This window comes from Zalophus californianus, chromosome 6 (genome assembly GCF_009762305.2).
Source record: "Zalophus californianus isolate mZalCal1 chromosome 6, mZalCal1.pri.v2, whole genome shotgun sequence".
NCBI lineage: Eukaryota > Metazoa > Chordata > Mammalia > Carnivora > Otariidae > Zalophus > Zalophus californianus.
The window spans coordinates 41,865,090-41,880,642 of record NC_045600.1 but is presented as its reverse complement, the minus strand read 5'-3'; positions in this window follow the sequence as shown (position 1 = coordinate 41,880,642).

The following is a 15,553-nucleotide window of genomic DNA, read 5'->3' as shown; positions in this document are numbered from 1 at the left end:
GAGAAAGATGAAGAGAGGTATAGCCTTCTCTGTGAAGAAGAGCCAAGAAGATCCTAAAGGTATTTGAGGATCTCAAGAGAAACAGCCCCAGATAGGAACGCTCCCTAGTCTTAGAGGATGGCTGATACTTTATACATACCCAGCTCCTCTTCTCCTTGGAGCAGAAAACAGGGCATTTTTGAAATGTGCGACACTTCTGCTCCTGAATATACAATGGTACCTTTCATCTATTTCTGGTGACTTTTATTTTCTTTTGTTGCTGGATCCCCTACATAATTGTAAGCATACCGCAGGCCAGCACAATGGTAAACAGTGGGTGGACGCTTCCTCCGCAGATGCAGACAATATCTGCCTGGCCGGCACTGCACACGTAATTCAGCCATTAACCCACTTTTATATAAACCACTTTTGAGCAAAAGGTGCAGAAAAGCTCTTAAGAACTTACAGGAGGAGACGTTTTTCAAATTTCATTTTCTGGTTTGAGATGTTTTGGTGAGCCAGTCTGAAAATGCCACGGAGAAAAGCAGAAAGAAAGGCTTTCCGAAGAGTCACAAACACCCCCGGGGCCTTCTTTTAGGGTAAGCAACATGTGTGACCTTTGTCAGGTGCAATACTGCAACTCATAAAGCAACTCAGTCAGATGAAGGAATACGGGAGTATATTTCAAGCAATTTTCTGATGGGGTGGGGAGATCCTCGGGATTATGGAATTTTCGAATCACAAGCAAGCAGGACTTTTGTACCGCAGGGGGAGCGGGTGTGAGGGTCTTAACCCCCTGTCTCTAGAAGTTCAGTGTTTGCTGCCTGACCTCTCTGAGGCAGCCGGAATAGTTTCCTCTCTGGTTTTCCTGCCTCCGCCAGTTCCCTCATCCAGTTCCTTCTCCTTGAAGCTACAGCATAATCTCCCTAAGACACCAGTGATGGACAGCTTCCAGGGTTGCCCGTTCCCTGGAGAGTGCACGGGCATACGGCCCTTTCCCATAGCTTTCTTACTTGCAACATGCTCCCAAAAAACCAGACAAAGTACTTGATGTTTCTGGACATGCCCTGTATTGACCAGTCTTTATTAGTTTCTTTCTCCTGGGATACCGCCCCTTCACCAACTGCCCTCCCCTTTTCCTCTATTGAAATCTTATCCATTCTTAGGGATTAAAATGTATCCCCCAGAAAGACCTAAACCCCATCCTGTGAATGTAACCTTACTTGGAAACAGAGTCTTTGCAGATGATGGAGTTCAGTTAAGATGAGGTCATTGGGGTGGGTCCTATCCAGTATGACTGGTGACCCTATGAAAAGGGGAAATTTGGACACAGACGCAGACATGTGTAGAGTGAAGACGGCCAGGTGACAACAGGGGCAGAGACTGGGCGGATGCAGCCAGGAGCCAGGCAAGGGCAAGGACCGCCGGCCCCCACCAGAAGCTGGGCAGAAGCAAGGAAGGATTTTACCCTGGGTTTCAGAAGCAGCATGGCCCTACCAGTACGTTAATTTTGGAGGTCTAGCCTCCAGGACTGTGAGCTAGTAAATTTCTGCTGTTTTAAGCCACCAGTTTGTGGGGTACTTTGTTACAGCAGTCCTAGGAACCTCATACATTTGTCCTTCAAGGCCCAGTTCATATGGCACCTACTCCAATAAACCTTCCCTGACTCCAAGCTGTCTAAAGTAATCTCTTGCACTCTCCTACACCCTCCTAATATTATGAGAGCATGGCTTTTTGTTTTCATTTTCTGTGTTAAGTTGTGGGCTTCCTGAGTGAAACTTTTATCTGTTTAATCTTTTTGTTCCCCCGGGGAATATGCGACTCTGCATTTGGAAACCTTCCCTTAAATGTTTATTGAACTAAGTGGAATGGAATCTTGTTTTTCAAGACACCAGTGACAAACAACTTAGAAGAAACTAATTTTGAGATAATGTTTTATTATCAGATGTTAACTCATTAACCATTTCTGGAAGAACTCTTAGAAAAAAATACACTGTAAAACTGAGGCATGGACAATTAACAGGCAATCCTCAGAATCAAGTATAAAAATGCAGAAAGAGATCACATCACTCATAATGAAAGCAAGAGCAGTTAAGACAAGTTACTCTTTCCACCTATAAATAATTGTTGACATTGATTTAATAAGACTAGCATTCGCATACAAGATAGTGAGGATGTAAATAAGTAAAACTTTCTACAGTAATTTGAAAAATACCTATCAATGTTTTCAGTGCACATGCCTTTGACCTAACACTTCTGCTTCTAGCCATTTGTCCTCTGGAATACTCACACAAGTGCTCAAAGATAAATGAGCAACTCTATTCAAGGCAGCATTGTTTGAAACAGCTAAAATAAAATTTGTAAATGTAAGTGTTGATGAACAGAGGACTAACTGAACAAATTAGGATTCATCCTAAAATGTAATATTATGCAGTCCATAGAAAAAAATGGAGTAGAACTACATGGGCTGATAGGAAATGATCTCTAACACATATTATCAAGAGAAAGCAAATAAGGGGCGCCTGGGTGGCGCAGTCACTTAAGCGTCTGCCTTCGGCTCAGGTCATGATCTCAGGGTCCTGGGATTGAGTCCTGCAGGCGGGTTCCCTGCTCAGTGGGGTCTGCTTCTCCCTCTCCTGCTGCCCCTCCCGCCTGCTTGTGCTCTCTTGCTCTCTTGCTCTCCCTCCCTCTCTCTCTCAAATAAAGAAATAAAATCTTTAAAAAAAGAGAAAGCAAATGAAAATATACAATGCCATATTTGGTATGCTTCTATTCAGGCGAAGAATATATAAATACATATATACACTTATATATATGGTCATTTCGTAATTATATGCAAGAAACTAGTAATTGTTATTGCCATTGGGAGGAAGACTAGAAGTCTCAAATGAGAAGAAACTATTTTTTTCTTCTCTGTACTTTCCCTTTTTTTTACTAAAGATTTTATTTATTTATTTTTAGAGAGAGAGTGTGAGCGCTGGGGAAGGGTAGAGGAAGAGGGAGAGGGAGAATCTCAAGCAAACTCCCCACTGAGCATGGAGCCCTACGCAGGACCCAGGACCCTGACACCATGACCTGAGCCAAAACCAAGAGTGAGTTGCTTAACCAACTGAGCCACCCGGGGGCCCCTACTCTGTACCTTCTTTGTACTACTGGAAATTTTGCTAGAAGCATGTATAATTATTTCAATTTAACTAAATAAACAAAAATGCCAAATCATGAACCTTAAAAAAATGTCTTTTCTCATGGGCACCTGGGTGGCTCAGTCGGTTGGGTGACTGACTTGATTTCGGCTCGGGTCATGATCTCGGGGTCGTAGGATCGAGCCCTGAGTCAGGTTCTGCGCTCAGCATAGAATCTTCTTGGGATTCTCTCCCTCTCCCTCTGCCCCATCCCCGTGCTTTCTCTCTCTTTCTCTCTCTCTCTCCCTCTCTCTCTCTAATAAGTAAATAAAAGCTAAAACAAGTCTTTTCTCATAATCTACTTGACGATCATGCCCCATGACACACTCTACAGCTCCCAGCACTTCTTTACTCAGAGTTTTTAATTTGACAGTTGTGCAATTATTAGTTAACTCTTTCTCTCCCTTAATCTCAATGGCACAGTGCTCGCTGCATCTATCATCAATCTCTTATAAACTTGGTTGGTCTAATCCAAGACCAGATTGGTCTAATTCAGACCAGAACCTGGAAATTAAATGCCAGAACTTGGAAAGTTAAAGCTGTAACTTCAGGTAATTCACCAAGATAAACTTACCTTATAATAAAGTCAATCAGGCAGCTTTCCCTGGTGAAATCTTCCCAGCACACTGGGTACCTCTTAAACCCCAATAACACTCAGAATTGCTCAAGCACTGTAGGAATATGATAGAAATTTTCATTGATATTCCAAAATGATCTCTGTAGAAATGTGCACAAGTACTTAAAATTACTGTAATTCTTTCTTCTTAGCAAGATATTGCAAGATTTTAACCACTCTGTCTAAAGTGGAAACTAAAATATAGATGGAATAATGCAAAGCAAAAGTACAATATTATTAATAATTTTTAAATGATTCATTTAACTTTTTACTCAATATTTCAAACAACTCAGAAACCATTATAATGGGGATGAGAAATTCACTCAAAGAACAAACAGAACCACAGAGAATCCTTTACCTGTTCTCAGAATGTTGCAGTGGTAGTGGCTAGAATAGAAGTATTTCCTGGGTTTCTAATTCCAGGGTTGCCTGAAGAGAGACTAGTGTCTGAATATGAAAGTGCCCTGATCGAACTACCTTGCACTGCAAGTCATGTTGTATGTATATGGCAGAAATAAGCTTTGCTAAAGCAGCTCCTTCTAGAAGGTGCTGCTTATCTCATTTGCCCTCTCAGGAAACCTGTATCCTAACTCCACCATTCGAAGCATACTCATTAGTTCAGATCCTATGAGTAACGGCAATGGATCTTAGGGGCTCTTTAATAGAGAGTTTTATGAGCATTAAACACTTTAGAATAATAACTAGCCATTCCTCATATTGGAGGAAGAAGCAGGTATGGTTTTCTACATGGTTAATGTGAACAAAACTCTGACAGCATTTAGTAAGTTAACTATTGCTAATTTCTGAGTCCTTCCCCCTAGGAACTGTAGAAAACCCTTAGCCAAGCTTAGCTTGAAAAAATAGTTATAATCCAAAATTTTTTTCTTTTTGGTTCAGTATGTCCAATAGGATTCCTGCCTGTATTTCATGTTCTGACATCTGGGTTCTTATTTCCATTAGAGATTTCCCTAGGCTCCCTTGCATAATAGCAATTACTAATGTAAAGCTTACTTTGTACCAGACACTGCTCCAAGTATTTATATATTCATTTAATATACAAAACAAACCTCATGAGATGTGAATGATTATAACTGCATTATACATGTAAGGAAAATAAGGCACAGAGAGGTTAAGAACTTACCCAAAGTCACACAGCTAGTATGTGGCAGAAACTGAGGATTCAAACTCCAGGTGATTAACTACTATGTTATATTGCTTTTCTTTTGTTTTTTTTTTTAATTTTATTTTATTATGTTATGTTAGTCACCATACATCACATCATTAGTTTTTGATGTAGTGTTCCATGATTCATTGTTTGCATATAACACCAGTGCTCCATTCAGTATGTGCCCTCTTTAATACCCATCACCAGGCTAACCCATCCCCCACCCCCCTCCCCTCTAGAACTCTCAGTTTGTTTCTCAGAGTCCATAGTCTCTCATGGTTCATCTCCCCCTCCTATTTCACCCCCCCTTCATTTTTCCCTTCCTACTATCCTCTTCTTCTTCTTCTTCTTCTTCTTCTCTTCTTCTTCTTCTTCCTCTTCTTCTTCTTCTTCTTCTTCTTCTTCTTCTTCTTCTTCTTCTTCTTCCTCTTCTTTTTCTTCTTCTTCTTCTTCTTCTTCTTCTTCTTCTTCTTCTTCTTCTTCTTCTTCTTCTTCTTCTTCCTCTTCTTTTTCTTCCTCTTCTTCTTCTTCTTCTTCTTCTTCTTCTTCTTCTTCTTCTTCTTCTTCTTTAACATATAATGTATTATTTGTTTCAGGGGTACAGGTCTGTGATTCATCAGTCTTACACAATTCACAGCGCTCACCATAGCACATACCCTCCCCAGTGTCCATCACCAGCCACCCCATCCCTCCCACCCTCCCACCACTCCAGCAACCCTCAGATTGTTTCCTGAGATTAAGAGTGTCTTATGTTTTGTGTCCCTCTCTGGTTTCATCTTGTTTCATTTTTCCTCCCTTCCCCTATGCTCCTGTCTTGTTTCTCAAATTCCTCATATCAGTGATTATCATATGATACTTGTTTTTCTCTGATTGACTTACTTCCCTCAGCATCATACCCTTTAGTTCCATCCACATCATTGCAAATGGTAAGATTTCATTTTTTTGATGGCTGCATAATATTCCATTGTATATATATACCACATCTTCTTTATCCATTCATCTGTTGATGGACATCTTGGTTCTTTCCAGTTTGGCGATTGTGGACATTGCTGCCATAAACATTGGGGTACACGTACCCCTTCGGATCCCTACATTTGTATCTTTGGGGTAAATACCCAGTAGTGCAATTGCTGGATCGTATGGTAGCTCTATTTTCAACTGTTTGAGGAACCTCCATACTGTTTTCCAGAGTGGTTGCACCAGCTTGCATTCCCACCAACAGTGTAGGAGGGTTGCCCTTTCTCCACATCCCCGCCAACATCTGTCGTTTCCTGACTTGTTAATTTTAGCCATTCTGACTGGTGTGAGTTGGTTTTCTAAGTACCAGGTACTTGATCACAGAATTCTTAGGGCTTGCTCCCACCAGTATGCTCAGAAAAACACCTACTTTTCTCCCTCCCTCCCTCCCCTCGTTCTCTTTTAATCCTGTTTGGCACTCTAAACTTCAAATTAGTTTGAGGTAGGGGAGGACCATGGGGGTATGGGAAGTACACCACACAGATACTATCTCTGTGCTTGCTTTGCAGATGAAACCAAGATGCATGAGAATTTGCACATACAAAGGTGCATGCAATTGCCTTAAACCTCCCATTTTCTCATGCTCTTAATTTTTAGGGCCTAGTCAATTAATCAAAATTACAGTCCTATTTAAGTATCAGGAAGTTAAAGTACGTAAAAGACCATACATGTTTTCCGATCTAATCATTAGAACATGTTCTTCCTTTTCATTATTTTTCATTATTTCATGATGAAATGATAGCAATTCATTATTTTTTTATTTTAAAAAATAGTCTCCTCCATTGAGATTTAATGGATCACATATTCCTAGTCAGAAAAAAATGAAATTATTTCCATTTTGAAAATAAGTGTATGTGCATATATGTATATGTATATACATATATATATGTAATGAATCCAGGAGGAAAAAGATATTTTATCTATAAACTGAAAGCAGGCAATATGGAAAGTAGATTCGCTTCTTTCCAGGATTAAAAAATATAACTCAAATACATGCAAAATTCACTGTATGGATGTTGGCACTAAATTTCCTTGCAAAGTCACTATTCTATCACTGTTAATAAAAAGATAACACATACTGACAAGACTGTAAATGTCTATTGAAAGAATTATGCTTGATTAAAAATATTGAATTATTTTGTTATCTTATGCAAACATATTTTATTGGGCAAGATTGCCCTCTTGTGTTTTCTCTAGTTAAGTCATTATTATTTTTATCAATTTAATTTTCAGCTTTTAACTTTTCATTCTAAAATTAACTCACTCAACAACATGGATGGAGCTAGAGTGTATTATGCTAAGTGAAATAAGTCAGTCAGAGAAAGACAAATACCATATGATTTCACACATATGTGGAATTTAAGAAACAAAACAGATGAACATGGAGGGGGAAAAAAGAGAGAGGCAAACCATAAAACAGACTCTTAACTATAGAGAACAAACTGAGGGTTGCTGGGTGATGGGTATTAAGGAGGGTACTTGTGTAGAGCACTGGGTGTTATATGTAAGTGATGAATCACTAACTTCTACTCCTGAAACCAATATTACATTATATGTTAACTAACTAGAATTTAAATAAAAGTTGAAACATTAAAAAAAACAAATTGATTAAATAAAATAAAATTAACTCACTGCCAAAGGAACTTTAAAGCCTTATATTCACAACCATACTGATCAGTAGTTAGTGTTATGGTTTATGGTACACTCATTCCTCTAAATCTCTGGGTTAATTTGTAAAATATTGTGGCCTAAATTACAAGGAAGCAGAGTCCATCAGAAGTAAATACATAAGGAAAAATTTAGAATTATGTCAAGGAATACTAAAACCCTGATACTTACTACTCACTTTACCAAGTTATGGAAGGTGCAGCCAATTCATCTGTTAGTATGAGTCTGTCTTGATAATCTTGCCGTCAGTTTCCCCCTTTAACTTACTTAGTTATTATGGTTATATAAAAACACTGCTAACATTTTAAATTATTTTGAAAAAAATTGTCTTGTCTATTAAATTAGCAAAGACTTCTTTTTTAATGTTGTCTAATTAGAACAAATACTCTCATATGGTGAAATGTAAATTTGGTACGCTCCTTTTTGTAAATCAAACTGGCAGTATATGCTAAAAGCCTTAAAAAAGGCTTATTAGGTTTGCTTCTAAGAATTTATCTCAAAAGCACAATCTTAAGTACTCCCAAAACTTTATGCCCAAACTACTCATCATAACATTATTTATGGTACAAACACTGGCTGTGTGTTGAATTTGATTGAAATACATGCAGTGGAATTTTTGCAACAATTAAAATTTTAATGTAATATTGAAAATAACATGAAAATTTTTTATGTTAATGTTAAGTTTAAAAAAATTCAGGATATAAATATACATGTGTGTATGTGTGGGTGTATATCACAATGCTCTAAAAGCAATTCTCCCCAAACTATAAACAAAGACTAAAATGAAATGCCTCAAAATATTAATAGTGGTTGTCATTTGGGGGTAGCACTATGGTGGCTATTTCTCTATTTTTCACTTGCCTGTGTTTTCCATGTTTTTATGTTGAACATGTATTACTGTTATAATAGGGGAAGACTGCATGTTACTAATATCAGCAGAATTGAGGTACTGTCCTCTTTATACAGATCAGGAATTTGGTGGCTTTCTGTGTAAGCTCAGAAAGCTTTTGTAAAGGAAATTTGGACCTTAGCATCTGGCTCAGGATAGTTGAACCACTGTAGAAAAGTGGAGAAGCCCCTAGATTTGGAAAAGAGTGGGGTAGTTCCTTAGGATGGAGACTTTCTCTCTCAATACTTTATTCTCTGGAAGAAGAAAACGGTAGAATTATGTAGTGGATTCCTTCTCCAGATACATAAAAGAGCAAACAAAGCAACAACCATTTATTTGGTGCTTTAATATATGCTAGGTTGGTTTGAAAGGGTCAAAAGCTAAATGCAATGAACGGCTGAATGAAAATGATGGTTACAGAATTTCATGTCCAGGGGCGCCTGGGTGGCTCAGTCGGTTAAGTGTCTGCCTTCAGCTCAGGTCATGATCCCGGGGTCCTGGGATCGAGTCCCGCATCAAGCTCCTTGCTCTGCAGGGAGCCCGCTTCTCCTCCTCCCCGCTTGTGCTTTCTCCCTGTCTCTCCTTCTCTTTCTCTCAAATAAATAAATAAAATCTTAATTAAAAAAAAAGAATTTCATGTCCAGCCATCACCTAGGACCCCTCAGCTGCACTGTAGCTAAGGAACTGCTCTTCCCACCTGTAGTTCCGCAACAATCCTTGATTCCCTTAACTCCCATTCTCATTCATTTTTCAGGTGGCAGAGAGAGAGTGATCTTTTCAAAGAACAAACCTTCCACAGATTCCCAGTACCTCTGGAGATAAACTCTAAATTTATGGGGGTTGACAAGGCCCTTTATGATCTGGCTTTGGCTAAACACATCCAGCTTCCTCTTCTGCTTTCTCCTGGCATTCTGATCTTCTCAAGGCTTTGCCCAACCTGTCTCTTGTTTAGTTAACTCCTGCTTACTTTTCAAGTCTCTGGTTAAATGTTCCCTTCATTGGGAAAATGCAGCTGCCCCTCTATGTGCACCTATCCTAATCCCAGCTTTCCCTAACATAGCCCTTTCTGTGTGTTATTACATTCTCTGGTTTGATTGTCTTTAGCTGGACGATAGGCTCTGTGCAAGGCAAGGGCTGAGTCTGCCCTTCACCTCGATAAATGCTTAACAGGGGAGCAACAGGTGTTTATTGAATAAATGAATGAATGGACAAGTTAAGTGAGATAGCTTGATTATATGCAACTTCCCACAAACTTTCTCTCTAAAGATGTACTCTAATTGATGAAAGTGCATATTAATATAAGGTACTTATTAATGTAAAGAGGATACGTGGTGATGGTGGTGGTCCTGGGGATGCTGTGAGCTCTTCATTCAGCACTGCAGTTCTGAATCCTATTCTCACTTCACAGATACATGTGCATGTGTATATACTTCAAGAGATTTTTCAAATTAATTTTTCAAGCCCCTTATGGGGGAAAAAGGGGCACTCTGATACATTAACCAGTTGTTTCTAGTCCTTAAAAAAAGATATTTTCATCCAACAATAGGGGAGTACATTGATTCATAAAATAATTACACTCTTTAAAGACATAAGAAAATAATATAATACCAAATTTTTATAAAAGTATACAAACTACATATACAGAAAAATCTAATCTCTCCTACATATAAAAAGTACATATCATACATTTACATAATACAAAGATTGAGAGAAAATGTATATTGTGATTATTTCTGAGAGTCATCACATGCAAAATACTTTTCTTCCGTATACTTTTTAGCATTTCTCTTCAGAATAAGCATGTATTACTTTGGTTAAAACACCAAAAGTTACCCAAAAATCTTTATAATAAGACCAATTCCTTTGTGGGTAGGCAGTTGTTTCAAAAATTGTTTTAAGACTAAAGGCTAGGCATGAATATTTTTCATATAGCACATATATACTTAAAATATTTTACTGAATAGATTTAATAATGAAAATATTTTATACTTAATAGATTGACTAATGCAATGACCTTTAATGCAGATGCTACTAGAAGACACTACAGAACTATAATCATTTTGAATTTGACTTCTCAGATATCTTCATGTTCAGAGTTTTCCATATTTCTCAAGGGAAAACAAAGACTATTTTATGAAATGGTTTGGCAAGTCAATTAATGCGCATATTATTATGCCAAGCACAAATGAGATGGCATTTTAAAAAAAGACTAAAGGATGGGCTGGAGGCAGTTAACTAACCATTTAGGTACTGGAAGTTGATTAGGGGAGAGGCTAATTTGGGCAGAATTACCTCTTGAAACAGGCCAAAAGCAGCAATCAGACAGGGAGTCTGGGAAAGTCCCTCACCTGCACCACCTATCTCAATAGATCTAGGAAGTTGCTTTCTTGTTTTTGTTTTGTTTAACAATAGGTCCAGTGATAAGCAAAACTGCCCTCCTCCAAAGCTCCCAGAAGTGCAAAAAAGACTAAGAAGATCAAAGGAACCATTAACCACTCCCTGAACTTCAAAGGTTTCTCCTATGAGAACTCTGAGAAGCAGCTGTGAGTTTATAGATGACTTAGAGACTTCCATTGCAGCATAGAAATATAACAAATATCTTGATTACATTATTCTTTTGATTTCTTGACTATGGTTGCAGTTTAGATTTTACAGTTCTGTACACATATTAAAATGAGTAATAAATCAAAATATATTAGGACTAGCGATACACATTCCCAAATGAGCACTACGGCGCTTTTCTTGGCACTACTCTCTTTTAAATGTCTTGGTTGTTTCTTTATTTTCCCATTCAGAAAGAAAGAAATCAAACAACCACTGTGCCTCACAGAGTTTATGTTTTAATGCAATATTCAAATAAAGTCTACAAAATCACTTGCTTTTCCTGGACGGGTTTCCAGACTCCGGTCCCCAGCGATGAAAGTTATCCCTTCACTAAAGCATTTAATGCAGGCTGTGGTGACCTACAGTCCAAACAATTCAGTCAGCCATGCGTGTGTGTAGCATTCATTTTAATAATAAAAAATGTATCTGTGATTTTTTTTTACTTTTTGTGAAATTCTTTATAAAAATTTTTGTATTGAAATATCACATATAAATCATAAGTTTATGGCTCAATAAATTTTCACAAAAAGTGTACACTCATGTAATAATCCGCACTCAGATCAAAAAATAGATTATAGAATATTTCTAGCACCTCAAAACTCTCTCTCGGGCCCTCTTCCACATTCCTGACTTCTACCCTGAGATGCTGATTATACTAGCCAACAATGGCCAGACATATATAAAAATAGAGCTCTGGGGGCACCTGGGTGGCTCGGCTGGTTGAGTGTCTGCCTTCAGCTCAGGTCATGATCCTGGGGTCCTGGGATCCTGGAATCACCCAGCCTTGGGCTCCCTGCTTCTTCCTCTCCCTCTGCCCCTCCCCCCTGCTCATGCTCTCTCTCTCTCTCTGCCTCTCTCTGTCTCTCTCAAAAATAAATAATAAAGGGGCACCTGGGTGGCTCAGTCAGTTAAGCGTCTGCCTTCGGCTCAGGTCATGATCCCAGAGTCCTGGGATCGAGCCCTTCCGCATCAGGCTCCCCGCTCCGCGGGAAGACTGCTTCTCCCTCTCCCACTCCCCCTGCTTGTGCTCCTGCTCTTGCTGTGTCTCTCTCTGTCAAATAAATAAAATCTTTAAAAATAAATAAATAATAAAAAAAAATAGAGCTCTAACCCACAACCCGCAGCAACCTGCCCACCAACCCCCTTATCTATCATGAACAACCCAGGAAGCCAGATTGCTCTGAGTTGGACTTGTAGGAAGTCAGACTGCTACCTCTAGTAACAATCTGGGAATCCAAACCAACTTCTATAACAACTGACCTCAATGGCCAGGACTTGATTAATGACTGATAGCTTCTCCAATTTTGTCCCTGATTCCAACTTAGGACCAATGCGAGAAAGTCAAGTATGTACTCCTAGCCAATCCTGTAAGTGTTTATTTTAAGCAGAAGAATCTTAAGCAAAAGACTCTAGAAGATACTACTAGATTTTGTTTTTAAGATTTTTATTTTTATTTATTTGATAGAGAGAGACACAGCGAGAGAGGGAACACAGGCGGGGGTGGGAGGTGAGAGAGGGAGAAGCAGGCTCCCCACTGAGCAGGGAGCCCGATATGGGGCTGGATCCCAGGGCCCTGGGATCATGACCTGATCCGAAGTCAGATGCTTAACGACTGAGCCACCCAGGCGCCCAGATACTACTAGATTCTTAAGACCCTTGAAGACACTTATCGCTTCTAGTGATGAGAAGTCCTATATAAATAAACTTGTTTAAAGACATTTACACCAAGAGAGATATCTTCAATCTGAAAAGGTGTAGAGCAAGATCAATCTTTGATGCATGCATTCAGAATCATGTATTATGCATCTACCAGTAATAAGAGGATAAGACACAATTCCCACCCTTAAAAGTTTTCTATTCTAGAAGAAGCCACAGAAGAGCAAAGAAGTCATGAACAAGTTTGGTCACAGAAATCCAAAGCACTCACAGAGCAGGAAGAAATCAGTTTTGCAAGCAGAGAGGGGGCAGGTGTGTTGTGCGTGTGTGTGTGTATGTGTGTGTGTGTGAGAGAGAGAGAGAGAGAGAGAGAGAGAGAGAGAGAAAGGGAGAAGGAGGGAGATTAGGAATGGTGAAGGTGATGATTTCAAGAACGAGTAGCAGGATGAGCCCAGATACAGAGATCAGAAAACCATCTCACACATTTTGGGTACTACAGGTAGTAGTTTGGTTCAAAGTTCACTCACTCATATATCAAATAATTATTAATTGAATACTTTGAGTTAAAATTGTGAATGGCAGGAAATAACTTGGTGCTTCAAGATAAGATTAGCAAGAGGGCCTTGTCTATGCAATGAACATAGAACGTGGCCTTCCTAGCATCCATTCCCCATTCTTTCTTCTAACAGAAACTCAATTTTGTTTAGTATACGCCCTTCCCCCACAACACATATGCCTCCAAAGAAGCTCACTCACTCTTAGTTCCGGGCAGCCTAAGTAGGGGTAAACTTAGTCTCTTTCCAGTGACTGCCTTCGGAATAGCACATGACCAATTCTGATAAACAACACATCAAGAGAGGTTTGCTAAAGGCTTCTGGGAAAGTAACTCTTTGTGAGTTACTGAAAGCCTCTCGTTTACTCTCACTGGGCATGAATCAAGAAACACATAGCCCCAAACACTTATGGCAACCATATCATAACTATGAAGGAAGTAGCTTTAGGATGGAGCTAACTCTATGAATGGCAGGAGAGAGAAAGAAACCTGGGTTCTTAAATAATATCATTGAACCAATTAACCCTGAGCTTCACCCTGCCTCTGATAGTCTTTTACATGATTTAGTTCACTCCCTTACTTTTTTAAAAGCTAGATCGAGTTGGTTTTTCTGTTATTTGTGGCCAAAGCACCCTAACCTAGATTTGATTATTAGGTAATGGGGAATCACTGAAGAAGTTTAAGCAGGAGACGGACATAGTCAGTTTGCATTTTATGAGGACAGCAGTGGCAGAAATGTTGAGGATAGATGGGTGGGATGGGGAACTGGCTAACATTTACTGAGGGCACACCATGTGCTTCTACTAGGCTAAACACTTTACATACATTAATTCATTTAACCCTTCTGAACACCTATGAGGTATGTAGTATTATCTACGTTCGACAAGAACAATCTGAAGCTCAGAGACATTAAGTGGTCTAAGATCACAGAGCAAGTAAATGGCAGAGCCAGGATTTGAACCCCAAGTTTATTATAGACATTTCTCACGTCGCCCTCACCCCCAGTAGTATGTATCAGGAGAAGCTCATCTTCCTCTCAGCCACAAATAGGCCTCATTGATCTAAAAGTAAACCCAGTGACTGGGTTTCCAATGACTGACTTGGGAATAGGCTGGTGACCCAATTCTGGTCCGGGTTCTAACCACCAATTCACGCTGCATATTTCATAGGGTTATTGTGAGAACTAAAGTGGGCTATTGCTTATAACATACTTAATATGTGGTAGGCCGCCAATAAATGCTAGCTACTGCTGTGATGATTATAGACTACCAAATATCAAGAAAAACTGAGAAGGCGTGTTCAGAGAAGGAAGGCAAGGAAGTATGGTATGACAGAAGCCAAGAGAAGAGTTTCGGAAGGGCATAGCAAGATCAAATGCCATGGGAAAATAAAGTGACACTAGAGTTGAAGAGTGTAATGGGTCTAGCCTTTGGGACATAATGGGTGACTTTTGCCAGGGAGGTGTTAGTGAAAGGGTTGAGGTTTAGCCGACTGGCTAAAGAGCAAACTTGCATCTGAGTGGAGCCAGTGGCTATCTATTGCAAATTAGCAGTTTCACTGTGATGGAAAGGAGAGAAAGCCGGCAGGAGTCTCCAGAGGGAGTGCATTTATAAACTTTGAAGCAATAGCCAGCAAAGGTACCATTGAAAATTCAGGAGAACAATGATGGGACAGGTACCACAGGAGACTGAAAGAGATGACATCAAGCTCACAGGTAGAGGGAGGTATTAGTCTTGAAGAACTGGGCCATCTTCTACCCTCTAATGTTTTTTCAGGGGAAGGAGATAAGGGTAAGTTCAGATATAGATGCATTTATTAACATGGGGGGTGGGGGTGGAGGGGTTTCACCTTTGTAATAGTTCATTTTTCCTAGTGAAGCAGAGGCAGGGTCATCGGCTGAGGAGAGTATGAAGCAAGTAGTGGTCAAAGATAGCTGCTGTTTGATGAAGCTAGCCTGGAGAACTGGTAAAAACAACTCTAGAGTACTGACAGCTGAGGGCATAGCTAAATTGGAGACCAAGAATTTTCAGTAGCTTTAATATATAGGTATATATATATATATATGTATCTCCAGCTCATCTACCCAGGTGGAGATAGAAGGATCAGTCTGTCCATGCCCTCAGCAAGTTATGGAAGTATGAGCTTGAAAGTAATGGAAATAGCGACCATTTGACCATAGTCCTTTCTGGTTCCTCATACACCCCCGAGGCCTCAGTCATACAAA